Below are 9,057 nucleotides of genomic sequence, written 5' to 3'. Positions count from 1 at the left end.
ACGGGCGGACGCTGGCGGAGCGCGGGGCGTCGGCGCGCGTTCCCGGCGGTGCTTGGTGGCACCCATTGGCTTGGCGTGGCGGGGCGGTGTCAGTTTCCTCTGAGGGGCGCTGCTTTCCCCCGCTAACCTTCGCTTTCTGTGCTCTCCAGGGCAGTCCCTGCTCTTAACTGGGTTTCCGCTTCGGCCACCCGTCCGCCCTGAGCGGGGCTCGCCTTTCTCAGTTTAGGCGCGGCTCAAGAGCAGACAACCTTTTTTTGAAGACCGTAGAAGAATTGGAAAACTAGAGAGCGGAGAATTCACTGCCTCGCATTAGCTCCCGTTCAGTCTCCAGACAGTACAGGGCAGAGTAGTGACTCGGGACTCAGAACTGAAAAGTTGAAACGGCCTTTCCGAGCTCCCTAATCCGCACATGCAGGGAGAGTTCCCCGGAAGAAAACCATGAGATTAGAAGACGGGGGATTCCCTTTGAATTGTCATATTACGTTGCTATCAGCGTACTTAAGCAACGTACATATGAAGGAAAAGTGCAGCTCTTCAAAGCTAGTTTGGAAAGATTGTTTTTAAAGTTGCAGCTGTTGGGGGACAGGGGAGGGACTGGGTAAGAAATGTAGGGAAATACCAGTAGAATTGCCCCAAGCTTACAGTACTCAAACGTATGTGCCAAGGTTTATAAAGACTGACGACACCATTTAAGCACTCACCTGGCCTTGCCATTAGCATGATTTGTCTCACCAGCTTTCCCTGCCACAGCCACCCCACTCTATCAGTTCAAATTTCACAGCCACCATAAAAATTTTTTTACGAGGTGAGTGAATAATCATAATGAATAATCATATCCTGATGGCATTACCAGTCTTTAGTACTCTGGTGTCGTATTCCAGCTGTTCAGAAGGGGTTTTGGTCTTTTATGCCGTTCTTCATTCTGCTCACTCCCTTTGTTGTTAACGTTTCTGTTGTCTCCCTTTTCAAAGACTCTGTTCCATTTTTATGTATTCGTACATTTAAAACATCCTACCATTCGTCTTTTACCCTAAAATGTATTTAACCCCATCTCATGTAAGAAGCAGACTCAGATGAGAGCAAACTGGGAGATGTTTCCTCCTCCACAGATTTTTGCTAAAAAAATAAAATAAAATAAACTTAGGCCGAGAATGGTGGTTTATGCCTGTAATCCCTGCACTTTGGGAGGCCCAGGTGGGAGGATTGCATGAGGCTTGGGGCCAGGAGTTCGAGGCCAACCAGAGAAACATAATTAGACCCTATAAATAAATAAATAAGCCAGGAATGGTGGCAAAGGCTTTTAGTCCCAGCTACTTGGGAGGCTGAGGCAGGAGGATCGCTGAAGCCGAGGAGTTTGAGGCAACAGTGAGCTATGATCACCACTGCACTCCAGCCTGAGAGAGCAAGACCCTGTCTCAAAAAAATCTTGGTGGGGCACGGTGGCTCATGCCTGTAATCCCAGCACTTTGGGGGGTCTAGGTTCCCAAAAGGAGGATCTTTTTAGCCCAGGAGGTTTAAGACCACTCTGGAGCAACATGGAGAAACCCCATTTCTATACATGATAAAAATACTAGGCTGGGAATGGTGGCTCAAGCCTGTAATCCCAGCACTTTGGGAGGCCGAGGCAGGCAGATCATGAGGTCAGGAGATCCAGACCATCCTAACACGGTGAAAGCCTGTATCTACTGAAAATACAAAAAATTAGCCGGGCATGGTGGCACGAGCCTGTAGTCCCAGCTACTCGCAGGAGGCTGAGGAAGAAGAATCACTTGAACCCAGGAGAAGGAGGTTGCAGTGAGCCACGATCGTGCCACTGCACTCCAGCCTGGGTGACCGAGCGAGACTCCGTATATATAAAAAAAAAATTAGTTGGGCGTGGTGACACACACCTGTGGTCACCTACATGGGAGGCTGAGATGGGAGGATCACTTAAGCACAGATGGTCGAGGCTGTAGTGAGCCGTGGTGGTGACACTGTACTTCAGCGTGGGCAACAAGGTGTTCCAAAAATCAATCAAGCGGGAGGGAGTGTCGTGGCTCATGCCTGTAATCCCAGCACTTTGGGAGGCCTAGGTCAGGAGTTCAAGACCAGCCTGGCCAACATGGTGAAACTCTGTCCCTACTAAAAATACAGAAATTAGCCGGGCGTGTGGCACGTGCCTGCAATCCCAGCCACTTGGGAGGCTGAGGCAGGAGAACCCCTTGAACCCAGGAGGCGGAGGTTGCAGTGAGCCAAGATTGTGCCACTGCACTCCAGCCTGTCCAACAGAGCAAGTCCCTGTCTTAAAAAAAAAAAAAAAAATCAAGGCTGGGCGTAGTGGCTCACACCTGTAATCCCAGCACTTTGGGAGGCAGAGGCAGGTGAATCACCTGAGGTCAGGAGTTCAAGGCCATCCTGGCCAATATGATGAAACACTGTCTCTACAAAAATACAAAAATTAGCCGGGCATGATGGTGGGGGCCTGTAATCCCAGCTACTCAGGAGGCTGAGTGGGGAGAATCCCCTGAGCCTGGGAGGCGGAGGCTGCAGTGAGCAGAGATCGTGCTGTTGCACTCCAGCCTGGGTGACAGAGCAAGACTCTGTCTCAGAAACAACAACAACAACAAAAAATCAATCTTACTTTGTTGTTCACGACATGAACACCAAAGAAGGAAAAGTCCTGAAACAAATTTTTTCCACAAGAGAGTGCGCGCACACACACACACACACACACACAGAGGCAGGCATTGAGGCTACCACTTACTGAAGACTGAAGCTGAATGTTTTCTACTTAGGGATCTGAAATTTTTATTGTACATGTCTATTAGTTAAAGCACTTTACCTTTGCTCAATGTAATATTTAGTATCTGGCCAGTTTTGATTTTTGTATGTACCTGCCTCTGAATCAAAAGATTCCAGGCCGGGCGCGGTGGCCCAAGCCTGTAATCCCAGCACTTTGGGAGGCCGAGACAGGCGGATCACGAGGTCAGGAGATCGAGACCATCCTAGCTAACCCAGTGAGACCCCCGTCTCTACTAAAAAATACAAAAAACTAGCCGGGCGAGGTGGCGGGCGCTTGTAGTCCCAGCTACTCGGGAGGCTGAGGCAGGAGAATGGCGTAAACCCGGGAGGCGGAGCTTGCAGTGAGCTGAGATCCGGCCACTGCACTCCAGCCTGGGTGACAGAGCGAGACTCCGTCTCAAAAAAAAAAAAAAAAAAAAAAAAAAGATTCCATAGGGGTTTTATAGTTTATTTCACTTGGCTTTCTTTAAGCTATACTAGTCACAGATCATTGAAGTGTGTTATGTAACAGGTGTTGTTTTGTTTTGAGATGGAGTCTCTCTCTGTCACCCAGGCTGGAGTGCACTGGCGGGATCTTGGCTCACTGCAACCTCCACCTCCTGGGTTCAAGTGATTCTTATGCCTCAGCCTTCTAAGTAGCTGGGATTACAGACGTGCACCACCATGACTGGCTAATTTTTGCATTTTTAGTAGCGATGGGATTTCACCATGTTGGCCAAGCTGGCCTTGAACTCCTGACCTCACGTGATCCGCCTGCCTCAGCCTCCCAAAGTGCTGGGATTACAGGCGTGAGCCACTGCACCCAGCCAACAATTACATGATGATTTTTATACCGTTTACTTAAACGTAAACAAACTGCATTGGTGGAAAGACCCACCTTGACAAGTTTAGAAGAGCAGGTCAGTTCTTATGGGGTGTATTATAGAAGGCTGCCATCAAAGACTGAGCTTCCAGGCACTGGGAAGACTCTCTCACTCAGAGCCCTCTCACACTCATCAAAGTCCCTGAAGTTCTACCACTCAGAGATTCATTCCTTTGGTTTAATCTTCACTTTCTTCTACAGCACCTAAAAAAATTTTTTTAGAGATGGGGTCTTGCTATACTGCCCAGACTGGACTCAAACTCCTGGGCTCAAGCAATTCTCCTGCCTCAGTCTCCCAAGCAGCTGTGACTATGGGCAAATCACCTTTCCCAGCCATTCTTCTGTAGCACTTTTAAAGTGATAATTGAGAATTCCTACTTTAAACCTCTTTCCGGATGGATCAGAAGATAAGAACCCTGGAGGTCTGACTAGGGTAGGAACTTCTGGGGAGAGAAAGGAGTAAATGAGGGGCCGTCTGTGATGACTTCACAGTTCTGCCCAAGGTTATCCATTCTCAGGGAGTCCTTGCCTAGGGAGTCCCAGAAAGATGAGAAAACATAAGTGGTTTGTGAACTAGGAGTGCAAGTGTTAAGAAGTCCTCGCAATCTAATTTTCAACACCCATTTTTTCAGAAGGCAAGTCCCTGCTGAAACTTTAGCAGGAGACTAGCTTTGCAGACTTCACAGCCTGTTGTGAAGGTAATAGATTGGTTGCTTTTTGTTTTTGCTTTCTTCCTGTTCCTCAAATTTATTTTATGTATGTGTGTATGTATGTATGCATGTATTTTTGAGACAGAGTCTCGCTCTGTCGCCCAGGCTGGAGTGCACTGCCGGGATCTCAGCTTACTGCAACCTCCACCTCCTGGGTTCAAGTGATTCTTATGCCTCAACCTGTAGCTGGGATTACAGGCGCGCACCACCACGCCTTGCTAATTTTTGTATTTTTAGTAGAGATGAGGTTTCACCATGTTGGCCAGGCTGGTCTTGAACTCTTCACCTCAGGTGATCCACCTGCCTGGCCTCCTAAAATGCGGGGATTACAGGCATGAGCCACTGTGCCCAGACAAAGCAACTGCAGATTCAGATTCTAGGAATATTCCAGACCAGAGCTATGACATCACAGTCACTGGGCTGAGCATCAAAAGATGTATCTACCTATTTTACTTACATTCCACCTTGTGTTAACAAGGAGAGGTTTGAAGAATTATTCCCCCCATGGGGGTTTTCTGGTAAAAATCAGAAAACAAATTCTAGAAGAGCTGTTAACTGTCAAATAATTTTAAAACATTTATTATGGAGACAGGGTCTTGTTCTGTCGCCCAGACAGGAGTGCAGTAGCACGATCACAGCATCTTATTCCTGGGCTCAGGTAATCCTCCTGCCTCAGCCTCCTGAGCAGTTGGGATTACAGGCACCCACCACCATGCCCAGTTAAGTTTTTTTTATTTTGTATACTCTCACTATATTGCCCAGGCTAGTCTGGAACTGGGCCCCAGTGACCCTCCAGTCTTAGCCTCCTATATTCCTAGCTGTAATTGGCTGCGATTACAGCTGTGAGCCACTGTGCCTGGCCAACACTTGAAGAATAATTCTTGATTGGCTGGTGGGAAGAGGAGGGTTCTGTTCCTAGCCCAGCTGATCTTTATTCTTTCCATGAGTCATGTCTGAGGGATTGCAATTTCACACAGAAGTAACAAAAAAAAAAAAAACAGGCCAGGGCTTGGATCTCATCAGAATGTATGGTCTTGGCAGGGTTGAAAGTTACTGGACTTTTGTGGTTTCCAGCCAGAAGGACCGGAAACAGCCCCTAACTTAGCTGCAGCGTGGAAAGGGATGGTAAGAGAAGGAACAATTTATGCTGCTTAACAAGAAATGGAGGCTGATAAAAACATTTAATATGATTCTCCCACTCCCAGTGATTTTCTCTTCCTGTTTGTAGTGTTACTTGAGGGTCAGGAGGTTGGTTTAAAGGCAGGAACACCCTTGGATCCTCCCTTGCCATTGCTGCACTTTTCTTTATTCACTGGTGACAATAGTTTGAACTCCACTTAGCCCAGCAGTCATCGAACTTTGAAACATTTTCTTAAACGGAAGAATTCTGAAACACATGTTGTCCCAACAGTTTTGGATAAAGGATCGTGACTCAGTAATCGCCTCTTGCCCATGGGGGATACGTTCCAAGAACCCCAGTAGATGCCTGAAACTATGGATGGTACGAAAGCTTATGCATACTGTGTTTTTTCCTCTGCCTAAATACATGTAAGAAAGTTTCTTTATAAATTAGGTGCAGTTAAAATTAACAACAATAAATAATAGAATAATTATAACAATGTACTGTTAAAAAAGTTATGTGGATGTGGTTCTCTCAAAACATTTTTGAACTGTGGTCAGGCGCGGTGGCTCATGCCTGTAATCCCAGCACTTTGGGAAGCTGAGGTGGGCAGATTGCTTGAGCCTAGGAGTCAAGAGCAGCCTGGGCAACATGGTGAAACTCTAGGTCTCTGCCAAAGAATTTTGACTGTGGGGTCCCCGAAACCTCGAAAAGTGAAACTGTGAATACGGGGGTACTACTGTATATAAAAGCCAAAATGTTTTACTAAATAACATTTACCTTAAAGTGTATTTGTATGTTCTATTTTTTAAAATGCCGACTGCATTTTTAAAAGTTAATTCTGCCATTCACAGTTAGAGAAACTCTATCCTATAGGTGTCAGCAGCCTCCGCCCAGCGCTCAGTGGGAGTCAACAGTTCTACCTACAGCTCTTACCTGAGGGAGTCTGAAAAGTGTGCCAAAAGTTTCCTATCATTTTGAGGATAAAGGTTTTAAATAACAGTTATCCTTGAGTTTGTAGCATCTGACATACTGAGTAGAGTTACAATTCAGCACGCAAGCGAACAGAAACATTTGAGAACGTTATTACAAGAGTCTTTCCATAGGGATAGAATCTAAAACCAAGGTGAGTAAAGTACTTAGTCTCGCCATCTTCAGGGAAACGTCAGTGAACTTGCTTCCCAGCCTGTATTCATGTCAGGTTCTGGGATTTGTGTTGATAGGTCTTTTCCCGCTTTCAATGCCAGAGGCAAACCAGCTGCTTTTTGGACTGAAGAGACACTACTTGCCAGATTTACTAAAAGCAGAATATATCCAGTTTTGTTTTGACAGTGTCATGTGAAGTAAATGTACTAACAGCACTGTTCCTCCCCTTTTACTCCTGCTTTGTGGCTTTACAGGCAAATCTTTGCAGGAGGATTCCCTTCTTTGCAGGGCAACCAGGCCTCTGAGGGTGGCCAGAAATTAGTGTCAGTTCAGTGACATCCAGGGTGACCAACTGTCCCAGTTTATCCATTGAGGGTAGGGTGGGGAGTTTGTAGGGGTGGGGGTTGGACTTTCAGTTTTTTTTTTTTTTCCTTGAGATGGAGTCTTGCCCTGTCACCTAGGCTGTAGTGCACTGGCGTGATCTTGGCTCACAGCAACCTCCGCTTCCTGGGTTCAAGCAGTTCTCCTGCCTCAGCCTCCTTAGTAGCTAGGACTAGAGGCACACACCACCGTGCCTGGCTAATTTTTGTGTTTTTAGTAGAGACAGGGTTTCACCATGTTGGCCAGGCTGGTTCTGAACTCCTGACCTTGTGATCCACCCGCCTTGGCCTCCCAAAGTGCTGGGATTACATGCGTGAGCCACCACGACCGGCCAGACTTCCAGTTTTTAAACCAGAGAAGTCCCAGAAAACCAAGTTGGCTACCCTAGGACATTTGTTTTGTAGATATGGAGTAGTCTGAGAAAGTGTAAGTGTAAAGGGAATATTTTTCTTTTCAATAAAACCCAGTAATTTGGGCTGGGCGTGGTGGCTGACGCCTGTAATCATAGCACTTTGGGAGGCCAAGGTGGGTGGATCACCTGATGTTAGGAGTTGGGGACCAGCCTGGCCAACATGTTGAAACCCCGTCTCTACTAAGAATATAAAAATTGGCCGGGCTCAGTGGCTCACACCTGTAATCCCAGCACTTTGGGAGGCCGAGGTGGGCGGATCACCTGAGGTCAAGAGTCCAAGACCAGCCTGGCCAACATGGTGAAACCTCGTCTCTACTAAAAATTAAAAAATTAGCCTCCTGAACCCAGGAGGTGGAAGTTGCAGTGAGCCAAGGTCATGCCACCACACTCCAGCCTGGGTGACAGAGGGAGACTCTATCTCCAAAATAAATAAATAAATAAAAAATTAGTCAGGCATGGTGGTGCATGCCTGTAGTCCCGGCTATTCGGGAGGCCGAGGCAGGATAATCGCTTGAACCTGGGAGGCGGAGGTTGCAGTGAGCAGAGATCGTGCCACTGCACTCCAGCCTGGATGACAGAGCAAGACTCTGTTTCAAAGAAGCAAAAAAACAGGCCAGGCGTGGTGGCTCACGCCTGTAATCCCAGCACTTTGGGAGGCCGAGGCAGGCGGAGCATGAGGTCAGGAGATTGAGACCATCCTGGCTAACACGATGAAGCCCCATCTCTACCAAAAAATAAAAATAAAAATAAATAATGAGCCGGGCATGGTGGTGGACGCCTGTAGTCCCAGCTACTCAGGAGACTGAGGCAGGAGAATGGCGTGAACCCGAGAAGCGGAGTTTGCAGTGAGCCGAGATTGCGCCACTGCACTCCAGCCTGGGCGACAGAGCGAGACTCCGTCTCAAAAAACAAAAAACAAACCAAAAAAACACAAGAACAACAACAAAAAAACTCCAGTAGATTAAAGGAAAACATGAGTCAAATCTGTGGTTGGGAATAAGATGGAATTTTAAAAATTAGAATCATGAAATTGGATCCATTTATTTCAAAAATAAAGAGATGAAGAATTTCAAAAAGATGGTGATGAAAAGGATCATTTCATTTTATAAATCAAAATGCAACTGCATGGTGATGAGAAAATGCAAACTTTAAAAAAACCAATACATACTGGCTCTGAGTTTTGTTTTGTTTCATTTATTTTTTAGATGAGTCTCGCTCTCTCGCCAGGCTGGAATGCAGTGGCGAGATCTCGGCTCACTGCAACCTCTGCCTCCCGGGTTCAAGGGATTCTCCTGCCTCAGCCTCTTGAGTAGCTGGGACTATAGACGCATGCCACCACACCCAGCTAATTTTTGTACTTTTAGTAGAGACGGCGTTTCACCACATTGGCCAGGATGGTCTCGATCTCTTAACCTCATGATCCGCCTACCTCAGTCTCCCAGTGTTGGGATTACTGGCGTTAGCCAGCGCACCCTGCTGGCTCTGAGTTTTCTTTTCTTTTCTTTTTTTTTTTTTTGAGAGGGAGTCTCGCTCTGTCACCCAGCTCACTGCAAGCTCTGCCTCCCAGGTTCATGCCATTCTCCTGCCTCAGCCTCCCGGGTAGCTGGGACTACAGGCGCCCACCACCTCGCCCGGCTAGTTTTTT

The sequence above is a fragment of the Colobus angolensis genome, unplaced genomic scaffold (genome assembly GCF_000951035.1).
Source record: "Colobus angolensis palliatus isolate OR3802 unplaced genomic scaffold, Cang.pa_1.0 Scaffold130, whole genome shotgun sequence".
Lineage (NCBI taxonomy): Eukaryota > Metazoa > Chordata > Mammalia > Primates > Cercopithecidae > Colobus > Colobus angolensis.
This window is presented reverse-complemented; position numbering follows the sequence as displayed.